The 18,857-nt window shown below is 37.7% G+C and overlaps 1 protein-coding gene across 11 annotated transcripts in view; it reads left to right on the forward strand.

Moving 5' to 3' along the window:
* Positions 1-18,857, forward strand: part of VEPH1 (ventricular zone expressed PH domain containing 1) — a 291,970-nt gene that overhangs the window by 170,697 nt on the left and 102,416 nt on the right. The window lies entirely within an intron of this gene.

The following is an 18,857-nucleotide window of genomic DNA, read 5'->3' on the forward strand; positions in this document are numbered from 1 at the left end:
CAATGGTGAAAAACTGAAAGCATTTCCTCTAAGACCAGGAACAAGACAAGGATGTCCACTCTCACCACTATTATTCAACATAGTTTTGGAAGTCCTAGCCACGACAATCAGAGAAGGAAAAGAAATAAAAGGAATACAAATTGGAAAAGAAGAAGTAAAACTGTCACTGTTTGCAGATGACATGATACTATATATAGAGAATCCTAAAAATGCCACCAGAAAGCTACTAGAGCTAATCAATGAATTTGGTAAAGTTGCAGGATACAAAATTAATGCACAGAAATCTCTTGCGTTCCTATACACTAACGATGAAAAATCTGAAAGAGAAATTATGGAAACACTCCCATTTACCGTTGCAACAAAAAGAATAAAATACCTAGGAATAAACCTACCTAGGGAGACAAAACACCTGTATGCAGAAAACTATAAGACACTAATGAAAGAAATTAAAGATGATCCAACAGATGGAGAGATATACCATGTTCTTGGATTGGAAGAATCAATATTGTGAAAATGACTATACTACCCAAAGCAATCTGCAGATTCAATGCAATCCCTATCAAATTACCAATGGCACTTTTTACGGAACTAGAACAAAAAATCTTAAAATTTGTATGGAGGCACAAAAGACCCCAAATAGTCAAAGCAGTCTTGAGGGAAAACAACGGAGCTGGAGGAATCAGACTCCCTGACTTCAGACTATACTACAAAGCTACAGTAATGAAGACAATATGGTACTGGCACAAAAACAGAAACTGATCAATGGAACAAGATAGAAAGCCCAGAGATAAACCCATGCACCTATGGTCAACTAGTCTATGACAAAGGAGGCAAGGATATACAATGGAGAAAAGGCAGTCTCTTCAATAAGTGGTGCTGGGAAAACTGGACAGCTACATGTAAAAGAATGAAATTAGAACACTCCCTAACACCATACACAAAAATAAACTCAAAATGGATTAGAGACCTAAATGTAAGACCGGACACTATAAAACTCTTAGAGGAAAACATAGGAAGAACACTCTTTGACATAAATCACAGCAAGATCTTTTTTGATCCACCTCCTAGAGTAATGGAAATAGAAACAAAAATAAACAAATGGGACCTAATGAAACTTCAAAGCTTTTGCACAGCAAAGGAGACCATAAACAAGACGAAAAGACAACCCTCAGAATGGGAGAAAATATTTGCAAACGAATCAACGGACAAAGGATTAATCTCCAAAATATATAAACAGCTCATGCAGATCAATATTAAAGAAACAAACAACCCAATCCAAAAATGGGCAGAAGACCTAAATAGACATTTCTCCAAAGAAGACATACAGATGGCCAAGAAGCACATGAAAAGCTGCTCAACATCACTAATCATTAGAGAAATTCAAATCAAAACTACAATGAGGTATCACCTCACACCAGTTAGAATGGGCATCATCAGAAAATCTACAAACAGCAAATGCTGGAGAGGGTGTGGAGAAAAGGGAACCCTCTTGCACTGTTGGTGGGAATGTAAATTGATACAGCCACTATGGAGAACAGTATGGAGGTTCCTTAAAAAACTAAAAATAGAATTACCATATGACCCAACAATCCCACTACTGGGCATATACCCAGAGAAAACCATAATTCAAAAAGACACATGCACCCCAATGTTCATTGCAGCACTATTTACAATAGCCAGGTCATGGAAGCAACCTAAATGTCCATCAACAGACGAATGGATAAAGAAGTTGTGGTACATATATACAATGGAATATTACTCAGCCATAAAAAGGAACGAAATTGAGTCATTTGTAGAGGCATGGATGGATCTAGAGTCTGTCATACAGGGTGAAATAAGTCAGAAAGAGAAAAATAAATATTGTATATTAACGCATGTATGTGGAACCTAGAAAAATGGTACAGATGAACCGGTTTGCATGGCAGAAGTTGAGACACAGATGTAGAGAACAAATATATGACACCAAGGGGGGAAAGCTGCAGGGGGGAGGGGGGTGGTGGGATGAATTGGGAGATTGGGATTGACATGTATACACTGATGTGTATAAAATTGATGACTAATAAGAACCTACTGTATAAAAAATAAAATAAAATTTAAAAATTAAAAACAATAAATAAACAAAATAAAATATGTGTAACACACAAAACTCTCCTACATATCAACAAGGAAGAGACAAACAACCCAAGAGAAAACTGGGCAAAGAACATGAACAGAAAATTCACTGAACAAAAACTCAAGTGGCCAAAACACCTAAGAAAGGATGTTTATACTCACTAAAACTCATTGAAATAATTGATTTAAAATGTTAAAGGTGAAATACCATTTACGATGATCAGACTGGCAAGAATAAAAAATTGTGGCAATACAAGTTTTGGCAAAGATGTGAAAATATAGGAATGTTCATACATGACATATGAGACTAAATCAGGTTTGTCTACTTAAAAAAGAACAAAGTACTTAAGAAAAAAAAATATATGTAGTCAATAATTAGATTCATAAATGACAGCTAGCTGGCAGTCAGGGTGGGTGAGTAACTTTCCTGAAGTGTTACTTAATTACATTTACAACTTATCAGAAAAAAACCCTTAAGCATTTTCCCCCACAAAGGATCCCCCCTATCTAGTTAATTAACATATCCATCACCTCACATATCTTTCTTTCTTCCCTTCCTTCCTTCCTTTCCCTCCCTCCCTCCCTCCTTTCTTTCTTTCTTTCTTTCTCTTTCTTTCTTTCTTTCTTTCTTTCTTTCTTTCTTTCTTTCTTTCTTTCAGAACATTTAAGTAAGAAATGCTCATTTCTTTCCACAAGGAGGTTTTATATTATAACATATAAAAATGTTCTGTCCTAGACAAGGTTTAAGACAAAGTTTCCTTTACAACCTTTTTAAAAGGGCAATCTGGCAATAGCTGGTTATATTATAAATTCATGTACCCTACTATCTTGCAATTACATTTCTAGGTGAAACTCTCACATACTTGCACCAGAAGACATATACAGATATTACCTGAACATTATTTGTGCCAAAAAATCAGGAACAATGCAAATGTTCATCATTAGAAGGGCACAGAAAAATGTGATATAGTCATGCTACACAGGCAGTGAAAGTGAATTAATTAGACCTATGTGTAGTAACATGGAATAAATCTTAAAAACATAATATTGATTTTTAATAAGCAAGTTGCAAAAGTATGATATGAATAGTATGATAGCTTGCATAAATTTTTAAAACACACTGAGCAGTATTATGCATTATTTATGGGTACATATACTTATGATAAAAATACAACAGCATATTTAGAATCACACCAAATTCATGATGGCATTGCCTCTGGATAACGAGGAACTGGGGAAAGGAAGGAGGGAAATGTTACTGGGAAGAAAATTAAGGAGATCTCAATTTCATCTATAATTTTGTTTTTAAAAAATCAGAAGCAAAGTATTAGCATTTGTTAAATTTGGCCCACAAGGTCATGAGTATTTGTTACATTATCCTTTGTACATGCTTTTCTTTCTTTCCTTCTTTCTTCCTTTCTTTCTTTCCTTCTTTCTTCGTTTCTTTCTTTTTCTTTCTTTCTTTCTTTTCTTTCTTTCTTTCTCTTTCTTTTTCTTCCTTCCTTCCTTTCTTTCTTCCTTTCTTTATTTATTTTTCTTTTTTCTTTTTTTTTCTGATTAAACCTGTAAGTAATGTCTAAGAGTAGAGGATTAATATATTTAACTACAAAAAATATAAAATGTATAAAACAAAATCTATTTAGTAACTTGAAAATATGTGTAACAAGTATAAGACAAGTTTAATATCCTTAAGATACTGTGGGTTCGTGCAAATCGATAATCAGTGGGCCAAAGACATGAGCAAATAATTCAAAGGAGACTTTGAGTGCAGAAAAAGTATTCAGCCTCATTAGTAGTCAAGATTAAAAAATTGAAATTAAAATAACAGTACCTTTTTAATCCATTTTTAAAAAGGCAATAATCAGTGCTAGCTAGAGTAAGGGAGTTTAGACACTTTCACACATTTCTAGTCAGACTAAATTATTTCAACATTTCTAAATACGTAATTTAGCAATGCAGGTCAAGAGTCTTAAAAATATTCATATCCTTTAACACAGTGATTCTACTTCTAAGAATCTGTTCTAAAGAAATCATCTGAAATGTGTACAGAACTTAAGGTACACACACCAAAAAAATACTGTGGAGTAATCTGTTAACAGCCTAAATGTCTAAAGGTGGGGAAATGAAAGTTATATACATATGCTTGGGGTGGGAGGGGGAAGCTGGAGCGAAGTGAGAGTAGCATCGAAATATATACACTACCGAATGTAAAATAGTTGGCTGGTGGGAAACAGCAGAATAGCACAGGGAGATCAGCTCCGTACTTTGGAAGGACCTAGAGGGGTGGGATAGGGACGATGGGAGGGAGACTCAAGAGGGAGGGGTTATGGGGACATGTGTATGCATATGGCTGATTTGCTTTGTTGTGCAACAGAAGCTAACACAGTATTGTGAAGCAGTTATACTCCAATAAAGATCTATTAAAAATATATATATACACATTATAACACAATATAGTATAACATTTTCTAATATATAATTTAGATTATTAATATAAAATAATTTACAATATGTGATATATCATAATAATGTACATCATATATATGCCTAAAGATAGGACAATTAAAGTAATACATGTATATAGACATCCATCTATAGGGAAGAATATTAAGAAACCATGAAAAATCATGTTTATGAAAAATGTTTAATGACATGAAACAATGCTTACATCAGATACCACATTGTGGGATGCAAAATTATTTATATAAAGAAGATTATTTGGAGATTTGCCCATTAAGACAGCCGAAAGGAAATATACCAAAATGTTAGCAATGATTAGCTCTGGTTGATGGGATTAGCTATCTTCTAAATTTTCTCTAAGTATCTATTTCTTTTACAACCAAAGGAAAAATATTATTACAGAAGTACCACTTTTACTTATATTGCTTTTTGTAAGTAAATGTAAATGAACAGTTTATTGAAATAAAGAACAATTTATTTTACTAAGCAGAGATGAGTGATGCAGCATCGTATTGGCAATGTCAAAGATATTGGTCTTTAACATCTTAAGGAAGGAGGAGATGTTCATTTATGTTTCCAGTAAATAATTAGAGTGCTTACAATTGCCAGGTAGTCTTCTAGATGCTGAAGATAGAGCAATGAATTTTAAAAATACATAATAAAAAAAGAAAATTCCATTTTAAGATAACCAATTTTCACTGTAAAATAAGGATTTTAGAAAAAGGGCAGAAAATCCATTGATTTATTTAAGAAATGAAGAGAATGGCCTCTGTGGAGTAACTAGAGATACTATTAATAATTCCATTCCAGGGCACGTGCACCCAGCCCTTCAGAGGGAGCAGTGCTCTGATTATCAGAGGACCAGACAGTTGACAAAGCTGATGGGGAGATTGCTGAAGGGCTGGAATGTGAGAGAGGGGTCTCTTTTATTGACCCACATGTTCCAGTTCCCAAAGCATGGAGAAATTCCATATGTCATAGAAATGAGTTCTCGAAGCTATGCCCATTATGGAAACGAAACCAAAAAAATTAAATTTACTGCTGAAATAAAATGTACCCCATGTGGCTAACACTTGGAGATTTGTTTTCCGTCCACATTGCTACGAACACACTTGACAGTTCCCAGGGTAACTGGCTGTAGTGTCAAAGTATAAATAAAACTAAAGCTCCAATTCTTGGTAGAACAAAAAGAGACCTTCTGATGCTCCCAAAGGCTTAGATTTAGTGTTTTGAGTTACCGTGTTAACATAGTGCTTGAATAAATAAATACATAAGTAAGTAAATAAGTAGTGGGCTTATTATATATAGAATGTAACTTCAAAATCTTACCGGAAATTCAAGTCTACATGTGTGATATAAGTGACAAGTGTTGGTAGGCCAGCCTCAAAGGAGAACAGTGTGAACCCAGGTGTCTGAAAGAGGTTAGCTGTGTTGAATCTCCCTTTCGGAGCAAGCTAGGTAATAATGGGGTAGATGGAAATTAGGTTCGAGATTTCAGAAGCCTAGATGGGGTCAAGGGCTCTTAGGCTTTCAGGCTATGAGCTCAGAACCAGGAAAACCTGATAGGCATATCTAAGAAGCAAAGGTGAGGTAAAGAGATAAAAAGAAGGTGTGAATAAGCATCCATCCAAAGAAGCCGGACAAGTGGTAAATCCAGTAATTATGGGGTAAATTCCATGAGAATGCAAGTCATGATAGGAAACCGCAGGCAAGGGGGTTGGGAGGGCAGATTGAGGGTGGAGTGTGGATGCAGATGCAAAGTTGGGGGAATGGTAGACATTAAAACACAAGGTCTGGGCTTTTAAAAGAAAGAGGAAAGTGGTTCCATGTAAGGAGAAATGACATGAGCAGTCACATGGAAGAGACAAAAGATCTCAGTGAAGTCATGGTAAATATGACTCAAGTTCATTCATTCAGTTAAAAATATTTTTTACAAATGCCTGCTCTGTGCCAAGCACTGTGCAGAGACCGAAACTAAACAACCATGCCCTGCCCCATGGAGACAAGTAATGTACACGTAAATAAACACACAATTCCACACTGACAGATGCTGTACAAGCATAAAATGCCTGAAGAAAGAGATGAAGGACGAGGGCATTTGATGGATGGTCAGGGAAGTCTTCTCTTAGCTGGTGTCCAAGTTTTCCTGGCAAAGGAGCCTATTTGCATAAAGGCTTTGAGATTAAAAACACACACACACACACACACACACACACAAACAAAAAACAAAAGAAGAAGAATTTAAAAAGAAAGTCAAAACCTTGGCATATTAGAGCATTCTTCTCCAAATTTAAATCACACATCCAACCAGAAAAAATTTTAGAGTGAACACCATCCATGTTTATATTTATTTACTTATAAATTATATACATGTATTATACTCATTAATTCCATTAGAAAACATATTCAAAAATAGAAATGGTAAAGGAGGAGATGAAAAAGAATGCAGAAATTCCATTTTCCTCTTCCTACATCCCAGTGAATGGTCATGCATGTGCAGGAGTCAACTCACTCCCCTTCCACAGTGTTGGAAGGAGTGTAAGGGTCAGGGTGGAGCCCAGTGAACAAAAGGAGAGTGAAGATTAAGGGGCTGAGAGCTGGTCTGGGGGAATTTACCACTGGCCTCGTAAGCCATGGCAAGGAGATTTTATTGCAGTATGCGGGAAGCCACCCAAGAGTTTCGAGCAGCAGACATTACCCAGCTTGTCTTCAAAAGATCACTCAGTCTGCTGTGTGGAGACTAGAACAGAAAGGGGCAAAAGTAGAATCGTGGAGATCACAAGGGAAACTATTGCTAATCCAGATGAGAGAAAAAGAGTAGTTAAAACTGAGATGGTCCTGGAGGGATAGAAATAAATGACAGATTCAATATAAATTTTGGAGGTAAATGAGTGGGGTGTAAAGTTGAGGGAGACTTTCGAACATCTTAAGTTTAAAATGCCTGTGAGATGTTCCAGTGGAATTGTCTAGTGGGCAAACGGGAAATGGTTTAGGCCAGAAATATAAATGAGGGCATCGTTGGCACAGAGATGATGAAAGCCATGGGAAGCTTAAAGCCATCTGGGAAGAGAGCACAGAGAGGGAAAGGACCCTGTTCAGGATTGAGGCCAGAGAACAGCCGAGAGACAAAAGAAACCCAGAAGGTGTAGAGGTCACATATCTCAAGAGAGAGTCCAGGAAAGAAAGAAAAGGGAATTGGATAGGATTTGGCAACCAGATCAAGGAAGGTAAGTACAGATAAGCATCCATCCAATTTGGCAACTTAGAGCAGTTTTAATGGAGTTTTAAGAGCAGGGTTCAAACAGGAGTCGGTGGAGAAATGAGAAGGAAGGAAGGAGACATAGAACATGTAGGGAGCCATTTTAAAAGTATGGTGCTGAATGGGTTGGTGATGGAGGAAGTATGGAGACGGTTGAAAATGGAAGCCCCCAGATCACCTTTATAAGTTGTTGGGATAAAGCAATAGAGAGGGCGAGAATGATGAGCAGGTGAGAGGAAAAAGGACTCCACACAGGCCCAGGTCAACTAGTGGATTTGGTGGTGAGAAGATGAGTGAGTTCTTTTTTATGGCTTTTCATCTTTTTCAATGAAATAAGAGGTGAGGCCATCAGCTGAAAGTGGAGTCAGGGAAGGAGGAATGGAATGTAGGAGGTTTGAGGAAAGAGAAAGTTTGAAATGAAATTCTCACAGAAAGGAACCATGAATTTGCTAGAGAAAGCTGGCAGGACTGTCTGGCACCAAGGAACATCCATTTGGGTTCTGAGATAACAGATTTAAACTAAAACAGACAGATGATTTTCTCCAGCAGTGATCAGCTGTTCAGGGGCTAAAATGGAGTTCATCCAGGCTTGGGCTTTTGGTTGAGTGGTAATGAAATGGTGAAAAGTTTCAAGGTAGGGGAGATCTGTGTTTGAGAAGATGGAGGGTAAAGATGTAGACCAAAAGAAAAGATTTAAAATGCTGAAGAGGAAGAGTCTACACCTAGGAGACTCCACTTGAGAAACAGAAAGATGGTCTTTAGAGCCCAGAAAAAAGCAAAGTTATTTTCTGAATGAAGACAATGGATTTGTGCTGAGCTTCTCTCCACAAGACCCCTCTACTTCTCCCAGCACCAACCTATGTTCTACCATTCCCCTTGGAAACAAGGGCAGAAGCTCATCCATGAGCTCCTCACCAAAGTGAAGGCAGACAGACAACGGCTGAGAGGCCAGATGAGGTTAAATGTGACTACGGCCATGTTTACACCATGCTCTGTGCATGAGGCTTGCGATGCTGGAAGCATTTCCCAATGCTTAAGTATTGGTAATACTCCATGCTTGAACATTAGCTTAAGCATAAGATGAATTTTTATCACAGTTTATCTAGTATCAGTGGACTTGCACTCTTTCACCACAGCCATGTAATAGTTCCTCTGGGATTACCGCAATGAACATAAGGAGAGGCTTGAAGATGAACAGACTCCTTGAGAACTGACACGTCCTCTGGAACTTTTATAAGCATGACTTTTATTGATGTCTTAGGACCACTGAGTTTGGAAGTCCAGCCAGATTCTAAACTTTGCCTCCCTAAATTCTGTCTCTACCTTCATTTGGATTCACTCTTTCTTTCCCCTTAACAGCTATACATTATAACAATCTAATTGAGCCCCTCATTTAAACAATTCCATACATACAATTCATTATATTAAGTGATTGCACATGATTTTGTAAACACATTAAACCTAAGTGACAGTTCCATTCACTGTTTAAAAACTAGAAAATTATTACCCTTTTACTTGGCTAATTAATACACACTATTAATATCCCCCTAACCACCATTCACATATACTGTGCTTATGTTGTACATAAGCTTTTTTAAAGAAATTAAAATCGGCATAAATATTTTCTTGGTTTATTTTAAATCCTGGCTGATCACATGTATTGTGTTTCCTTCATGTTTCACAAGCCAGACTGTCTTATAATGAAGCATGTCAATTTTACTACTGTAGTGAACATTCCTTCACAGTCAGCCAGATGTTCTGCATCAGTCAAGGAAATTAAAAAAAGAAAAAGAAAAACCCTTCAGAAAATAGTTAACAAAATAACTCTATTCCTGGGGGAACAGAGGCATGCAGTCCCTCTGAAATGTCTGTTCTAATTCAATAGTGGTTTAGGTTCTTTTCTTAAATAATCAGTGCATGAGTACAATCTTTTTCTTTTTCCCTTGATGCTATCATGGATATTGTATGAATGCCTACAGACACTGGGCACTGAGCTAGTAGACAAAAACAGCACCTCTTTTCAAGCAAAGTGGAAGCGTAGTAGTTTGAAGCTCAGGACCTGGGTTTGAATCCTGGCTTCACTACTTACCAGTTCTTTTATCTAATTCCCCTGTGCCTCATCTTCTTTACCTGTGAAGTGCAGAAAACACTAGTACCCAGTTCACTGGGATGTTATGAGATTTGGAAATATATGCAAAATCACTGAACAGTGACTGGGACATACATAGTAAGAGCTCAATAAACCGGAACTAGTATTGTTTTACTGCACTTCCTGTGCAAGACCCCTCTCAACAAAATGAATGACAAAGCTTTCATCTTTTGAGAATGAGCTTTATTTTCACAATAGCCAAAATGTATCCAGGCTTAAGTCTCTTATAAAAGGAGACTACTCAAACTGAATAATAGGGCTTCCCTGGTGGCACAGTGGTTAAGAATCCACCTGCCAATGCAGGGGACACGGGTTCGAGCCCTGGTCCGGGAAGATCCCACAGGCCGTGGAACAACTAAGCCCCTGCACCACAACTACTGAAGCCCGCGCACCTAGAGCCCGTGCTCAGCAACAAGACCGCAATGAGAAGCCTGTGCACCAGAACAGAGTAGTCCCGGCTAGCCACAACTAGAGAAAGCCCGCGTGCAGCAACGAAGACCCAACGCAGCCAAAAACAAATAAATAAATTTATTTTAAAAAACCTGAATAATAGTTTCCAAGTTAAAAGTTGGACTTCACTAAAGTAATGAAACTTTTTCATGTGTGGCTCACGAATATACTCTAAAAACAATTCCAAAACAAACTTCTAAAAAGGCAGAGGCTGTGTCATTAAAACGTGTGTCATCATCCAAGTTTCAAGTTTAAGACTCATTTCAAGATATAAATTCTGGGGTTTTTTAGTCTAAAAAATCATAGCAATTTATATATCTCAATACTAGACATATCAAGAAGGAGAAGAATCAGTGGCACTATTGGCTTTTTTTGTTTTTTAAGGACCCTGAAAGTTGCATGTAGATTGGCAAACTTTTGGTTCTAAGAACACATGACCCTCTTTCCCTTAGAGGTCACAGACTGTGGAGTAATCTTCATGTTTTTAAATTCAGTAAACAACTATTTCCTAGAGTCTAATTATTTTCAGTACATCTTTGAATTTTTATACTATTTTCAATATAATTTTGGGTTCCTAATGAAGACCAGTCTGAGGGGAAGGAGCCATTTTTTTAAGTCCTCTGCTAAATACAGTCCAGAGTATCATCTGACGCCTCATTCCAGGGTCTGGTAATTCCTTGCACAGTCCCACTTGTAGCCAACGCAACCACCCACATTGCACGTAAGCCCCTTTCTCCGTGATCTTTCCCCAGAGCTAATGGGAAGCATTAGAACACCCTCACTCCAGTGCTGGTTTCACTGAGTAATTCTCGGACCTTAGCACGCCAAGAGTCCCTGGAGAGCTTGTTTAACTGCAAATTCCTGGGGCCTCTGCAGATCTTGCAAGGGGTACTTGCTTGGGTGGGCCTGGGAATCTGCATCTTAGACGAACGACCCAGGAGATTCTGAGGCAGTACGTCCCACAGTCTACTCTTACAGAAACACCGGAAAAGAGGCAAAGGCACCTGGAATCCAACTGACTTGGCTTGAATCACATCTCCACCACCAACACGCTCTGGGAATCTGCTCAAGTTGGTTAACCTCACTGAAACCCACTCGCCTCATAGGGTTGCTAGGAAGGGAAAATGAGATGATGCATTTAGTTAAGCACCCAGCAGAGCACTGGCACAGAGTAAGTGCCCCATAAACAGCACCTGTAAAACCATTACTTCATAAACTTCCAGACTGTGGTTAAATCACCTGTTTAGTTTTCTCTTTTTGGATTTGTAACAATTTAGATATATTTATGGCCCTGCTTTGAATTTTTTCCATTTTCACTCCTTTTGTGAGAACTGAGTGCTGTGGTCTGTGTCTGAGCAGGGCTCAGATACCTCATTATAACCCTATGTGTGTGTCTAATTATTCTCTAAATGGGCACACCTCACTGCACCCTTTAATCTCAGCATCTCATTAGAGTGCTCCATTTGCCACCTTGTTATTTCCCATCCCTTCACCAAGGTCCCCTTTTTTTTTCTGCTCCTCTTTTCAGTCCTCATATCTTCTTATGCCCATTTCTTTATTCACAGTATTAAATTCTTCCTTTTATGCTTGTCTTAATTCCCTCCTTTCTGCACAGCTCATTACATCCCTCCATCTGTGAACCTCATTATGCCATTCCATTTTTATCTCATTACACCCTCATCATGCACATATTATTAGCTCCCCCATTCATACACAGCACTGCATTCTTTCTCTCTGCTTCTTATCACAACCTGCCTTTTCCACCCTCCCTATTTAATGCTTCCATTTATAAATCGTATTACGTCCCCCACAAATGCCTTTATCATTACATCCAACCATTTATGCATCTCATTACCCCACTGCCCAGGCACATTTCTATGTACATTTCTATTTGCTCATCTCATTATGGCCCCATCGGACATGCACACGTCATTACCACCCTTTCAAATGTTCACGTTGCATTACATCCTTCCATGTTTGCATCTCACTATACCCAGTATTCGTAGGTTTGACAACAAACTAACGAAAACAAACAGATAAATATGTTACTTGCCTTTAGAAAATGAAATATGTTTCTCAGGCGCCTGATATCAGTGTTTCTTAAACAAGTCATTCATTTCAGAAAGATTTACGTATATTTATCTAGCTGAGACAAAAAACACTGTATATTTTATACGCATAGAGAGGAGCGTCTTATCTTACTTTGTTCATATCATCATAATTATCACTGCTTTGTATTACTTCTCTACAGTGTACAAAGTAGCATAGTTATCCATGAATTGATTTGTGGCCACAGCTCTCTGAAGGAGGCAGCTTAGGGATCACAGTCATCGTGCAGATTGAGAAGTACATTGAAAGCACTGAGAAATTAAGATATTTCCCAAGAACTACTAGTGAATGACAGTAGCAGGGCTCAAACTCAGATCTTCTGGCTCCCAAACCTACATTCTTTATACCATCCCACTGTGCAGAGAAGAACCTTATTTCTAAGTATCACTTGTGTCATGTAACCCATTCTGTAACACTTCCCTACCGTAGACTGGGTGCCAGCGTTCTTTAGGTTTGGTTTGTTTTCTAAAACAAAACAGTAGAACGTATTTCAAACACTTTGCATTTCATGTATTCGTCTCTGAGTTTGAAGAGCTAGATTAAAATAAGCTTTCATATGGAGCCACTCAACACGAATAAATGCAAAAATCAGGAGAAATAAATGGTCCTTTAACAACCGTCACCACTGAGGCCAGCCTCACACAGGCAAAATGAGGAGATCCCTCTACAAGGGATTTGAAAGGCACCAAGGAATCCTCCCCACATGTAGTATCTTCCTTCCTTACAGATTCTAAGCCCTGCCAGTCTCTTTGCTTCACTGGACTGTGTTCTCTGCCTCACTTTTATTTTTTTTTAATTATGAAATAACTGACAAATTCAGGAAAGTGCAGGAAGATGATATCCATTCCCACCACAAGATAGAAGAGGTGTTTACATTTCTTCCATATTTACTTCAAATATTTTCCTTTACAGAAAGAAAGAAACTGTTGCAAATACTCTCCTGAGGTCGGTGTGTGTTATTTCCATGAATGTTTTGTACCATTGTTTTAAAATTTTACATATGTGTTACCGTATTGCATACATCTTTTGTAATATGCTTTCTGTGTTTTAAAAATATATCAGTTCATACGTGTAGATCTAGCTCATTCATTTTACTATCTGTGGAATTTTCCATTGGGTGAATAGACCAGAGTTTGCTTTATCCCTTTCTCTACTGAGGGGTAGTTCATCTTATCACATCTGTCTTGATCTCTACTGCTTCACCAATGCTTAGCACTGTGCTCTGTTGAAAGACTAAACGGAGACATTTGAAATTCCCATATCATGGGAAACAATGCCTTCTCCCTAAGTCCGTGATAAGAGTCAGTTTTATCCCCTTGATCACTACTCCAAGTAGTAAACAAGTCGACAAAATGATCATTCTTAAAATAAAACTAGACCCTGGCCAAATGTTGTTATGCACTAGTGTATTAAAATAATTGCACCCAAAAAGGGTGGTCTGATGCCCAGAACCTGGAATGCTTCTGATGACAGCAAAAGGCAATAAAGGTAGAGAAAAATACAATGTTTTCTACAGAAGTGTGGTTGATTTTCCCCATGGTTTAAGAAGCAGTGGTTTTAGAAGTCACTGGAGACTGTTGCCAGCCCCTGATGCAGTCAAACCACGATGACTGTGGTCACCAAAAGCATGGCCTATTTCAGGCATTAGAAAGGGTTGTTAGATGGAAATTCCTCGAGAAACTTCAGAGTCTAGAAAGACCCTTTATTGTGATGTGGAAAAGGAATTCTTCATGCTGTGCTGGTGGGAATGTAAATTGGACAGCCATCCTGAAAAGCAATTTATCAGAACCTAGAGAAGTTAAAGATATGCATAATGTTAAATTTTTTAATGTGTCATGCAAACAAGGTTTCTGGAGCAGAGCAGATTATTATTATTTACAGCAGATAACCTCACCGCTTCCCCTTTGCCTCAGTTGTTTACCCTCAGGCAACACGATGAGAACCACATGTCATCCTATACATACCAAGGTCTGTATTATAGGTAAGGAACCCTGAAAATATGAATCTGGATATTTACATAGGGGAAGGACAATGCCCCCACTCATCTGAAAGAAGGGGAGAAAAATCTTTGCTCCTTGGGAAGGATGCTGAGTTCTTACTCTTACCTTTTGGGATGCAGATAAATCGCTCCATGGAGAGGATAAGACTAGTGTCTCCAGCTTGATAACCCAGGGATGTCTCCAAATCCTGGGTCTCATCCCCACCTTGAAATGTGAACACATACTTCTGGGAAGATAAATCTCTCTAGATGGTCTCTCACTTTCTGATTAGTTATGAATTAACTTCTAAAGCTTTTTCTTTTAGCCCAGGTCCCAAGTTTCAGTGAAATTTGCTCAGAAAGCCCAAACTGTGCACAACCATAAAAATATTTTCTCTATATTCTTATACATACCCTATGATCCAACAATTTCACTCCTGAATGATTATCCCAGAAAAATTCTTGCTCATGTCCACAAGGGGACATGTATGATGAGAATATTCATTGTTGCATGGTCCGTCTAGGTGCAAAGGTGGAGGCACCCTTGATGCCCATACTTAGGAGAATGGTTAGATAAAATGTGGTGTGTGGTGAAAATGCACTAGTAAATCACATTGCAGCAGTAGAGGCAACAAACTAAATATACATACAAAACCATGTAGAGATCTGGAGTGAAACAAGCGAGAAATAGAATGTGGTCTATGATATAACATATTTGTGAAAATGACAAATACCCTAAACATTGCTACATATTTTTCAGGAATACATATCTGTTCAAAGACATATCAAACCCCAAAGAGTGAGAACTTATATAAAGGGGAGATGGGAGGAGAGTCTGAGAATGAGAGCAGTATCAGGGATAAAGGAAGAAAATTAAGACAGCAAGAGAAGGACCTCACCCCCAACAAAATAACCTACAGGGCTGAGGAGTATGACTATCTCACTAACGGATTCCAAATGAAGAAAAAGAAAGCCTCTCCAATGAGCTTTTTCCACATCAGCACCCTCTATGGTCTAGTACACATGATAATACATAGTAGTACTAGATGCTCAATACATAGTTGTTAAATGCAGGTGGCAACCACTGATTAGAAAAAAAAAATAAAATCACTGCAATTCTTTGTTTTCCAATATGAAAAGAGATCCCATGGGAATGCAGGCTTTCATTGCCAGTAGTTCTGGTGATTACGTTTACTGCTGACACCCTGTAGAAATGCCAACATTTTCATGACATTTGAACATTGGTAGTCTTTTGCCCTTGCTTCCACTCTGATAAAAAATACTTTGCTGGTTTTAATGGGCTAAAATTTAAAAGAAATTGATACAGCAGAAACTAACACAACATTGTAAATCAACTATACTCCAAGAAAAATTAATTTAAAAAAATAAAATTAAATTAACCACTGGGGAAAAAAAATAAAACAAATTGGATCCTTAAAGAAATTAATTATGGGTTTATCAAACATTTATGAAGTTTCACCCAATTTGCCACCTTTATTTTGACTCAATGCATATGCTTATATTAACTTTTCCATAAACTACTTTATTTAAACTCTTGTCATGCTTACTGCCAACATTCTGTAATCAAAAAAATCACTTTTTTTTGGTCCTTAGGTGAGTGTGAAAATTTGAAATCAAATCAAATATTCTATCATATTTATGAATCAAATCAAATATTCTATCATATTTATTGGTTCTTGAATGAAAGAATTCTTCAAAACATCTCTCTGAAATAAATCAAACATGGGTGCTCTCTTCCAGCCACTTGGAGCCAGAACTATAGAATTGTCGTGACTTGCCAGGAAGCAATTCAGTTCTTCTCAACACACTGGGATTCAAAAGATAGGAAGAAGGTCAAGTCTATTTCATGATCTATAGTGATAGTAAAAAGCTTGCCACTTTGACCTCAAATACTCACGTGTACTTAGAGTTCTTTTCCTAATCTGGGATGGAAAAAGGAGAGACGATGGAATGTAGCACATGTACGACATCCATGTTGAATACTGGAGCACACTGTGAGTTCTTCCAGGTCAGCACCCTTGCCACCTCTGCTCAGAATCTGTCTCCCAGCTGTTGCCCACCTCCCTCCTCACACATCCCAGCCTCCTGCCAAATTTCAGATAAGTCCCAACAAGTTCAGTATTCATGCCTCAACTCTTCCTTCTGTATTGCAAAATTTGGAATAAAAACATCTGTGATTATCAAGAGTGGAATTTTTGCTCTTGCAACCAGATTATGTATTTTGTCGTATGAAACCAAACTATTGTGGAAAAGTATGAACATACGCACATGAGGGTTGACAAATTCCTCAAATACCAATTAATGGAGACAGATCAGCCATCCCCACATCTGTTCCCAAGGGTGTAGAATTAATTTCCCAGTCAGTGCATGCCAGAATAACTTGGGGAGCTTGTTCAGAAATGAAGATTACCAGGCCCAAACACAGACTTATTGGGTTAGGCTTCCAGAGGCAGACCTGTATATGATGTTTGTAACAAATTTCCCCAGGATTCCTGTTGCCAGTACCTCCTGAGAACTGGAGATCTGGAAAAGCTGAGGGTCTTGAAAACAAGCAGTCAACATGCTATATTGATGGATTCAGGCAAACATTCTTCTTCAATTACTACATTTTATTCTAAAAACTTGTTTTATAAAGTTAAATAAAATGAATTCCTGTAATATACATAGAGACACAGGTATTTTTTTAAAGTAAATATGTTCTAAAAGAGCTTGATAGTCATAACTGAATAGACATGAAAATTGAAAACCTAAATGCCACTGCTGATATAAATGTGGCTCAATTAGCAAAAATTTAGAAAAATTCGTTGAACAGCTCCTATGGGCAGAGTGCTATGCTAATTAATTTCAGAAGCTACAAAATAATATAGAAATAAGCTACAAAATAATATAGAAATTGTTAAGGAGCTTTAATCCAGTTGAGAGCCAAAAAAGTCACATCAGAAGAAGGTTAATAATAACCACAGCCAAACACAAATAAAGGTGTGTTCTAGTTTCCTTCTGTGAGAAATACTGTGGACCCAGTGGACTGCCTTCTCATGTCCTTGGAATACAGGACTGTGTCTCCTTCATCTGTTTGTCTTTGGTTCCTGACACCAGGTGCTCTTAATTCTAAGTGATATGAATTGAACTCAACAGTGATATTTCTCAGAAATTGAAATAAATTTTTTAAATTAGAGCATAAATATTCTTTAGTGTCTCTTTTCCTAGTTTATTCATTCAACATACAGTTAGAACATGTACATTAGAAATAACCATAAAGACGTAAAGCGTTAATATTATGTGAAAATATTGAAGATTGTTTAAAAAAAACTCTTGTTTACATTTCTTAAAACATGCTTGAAGTATGTGCCGAGAGTTGATCCTATTAACCATAGGCACATAGAGCGTGTGAGGCAATCCTACGTTTCGTATCTGTGCAAAAATAGAGTTAGAAAAAACAAAAAAAATAGAACAGAATTTAAATGTGCCAGAACCCAAAGTTCTTCCAGATGTATCCTTTCACTGATTTCTGGAAAACTGTTTCGCAATACCCTCTCACAGTACATAGACCATGTTATAAGATCCACTTTGCACTTTTACAGAATCGATAGCATTGACTCATGCTGTCATTGTCATCAAAACAATGTTGTAAATATCCTCTCGTCTTTCCAAGCTGCCTGGCATAGTTTTCCCTTAGGAGGCTTTGCAAGAGACTTTTTATATAGTTTTCCAAATTCCTACTCCCATTAATGACTTTTTTTCTAAAACTGGACAAACATTTACTTAATCAGCTGTTTTAAAAATATCATTTTCCCCCTCCAAGGGCTTTTACCCCTTTTGAATTAGATGGTGTTTATCAGGAAAATCCTTCTTAGTGCATGCTTACTATGATTATGTATCTTTTTTCTTTAAGTCAACAGAAATAATACGAACTTCAATATTCTTTGGGTTTTATTGAGGCCTGATTTGGTGTGTACTTGAAAGAATGTGACCCCTCTAAGTAGAAGCATCATTTTCATTGAAAATTGGCCAGCAGTGTCCCCTTCTCTTCTCCTTCAGAGTGCAATCTCAGTACTGATACCTAAAACTGCATAACAAATCACCGCAAACCTAGCAGCTTAAAACAACATGTATTTGTTATCTCACAGTTTCCTTGAGTCAGGAATTTGCTTGTGATGGACGTAGCCGGGTTCTCTGCTCAGGGTCTCACAAGGCTGCAGTCAAGGTCTTGGCTGAGCTGTATTCTCATTTGGAGGCTTGAATGGAAAGGGCCAGCTTTCAAACTTGCTCAGGGTGCTGGCAGAAATTTGGCAGGGTGGAGGGGTTGTTGTAGGACTGAA

The sequence above is a fragment of the Balaenoptera ricei genome, chromosome 4 (assembly GCF_028023285.1).
Source record: "Balaenoptera ricei isolate mBalRic1 chromosome 4, mBalRic1.hap2, whole genome shotgun sequence".
Taxonomy (NCBI): domain Eukaryota; kingdom Metazoa; phylum Chordata; class Mammalia; order Artiodactyla; family Balaenopteridae; genus Balaenoptera; species Balaenoptera ricei.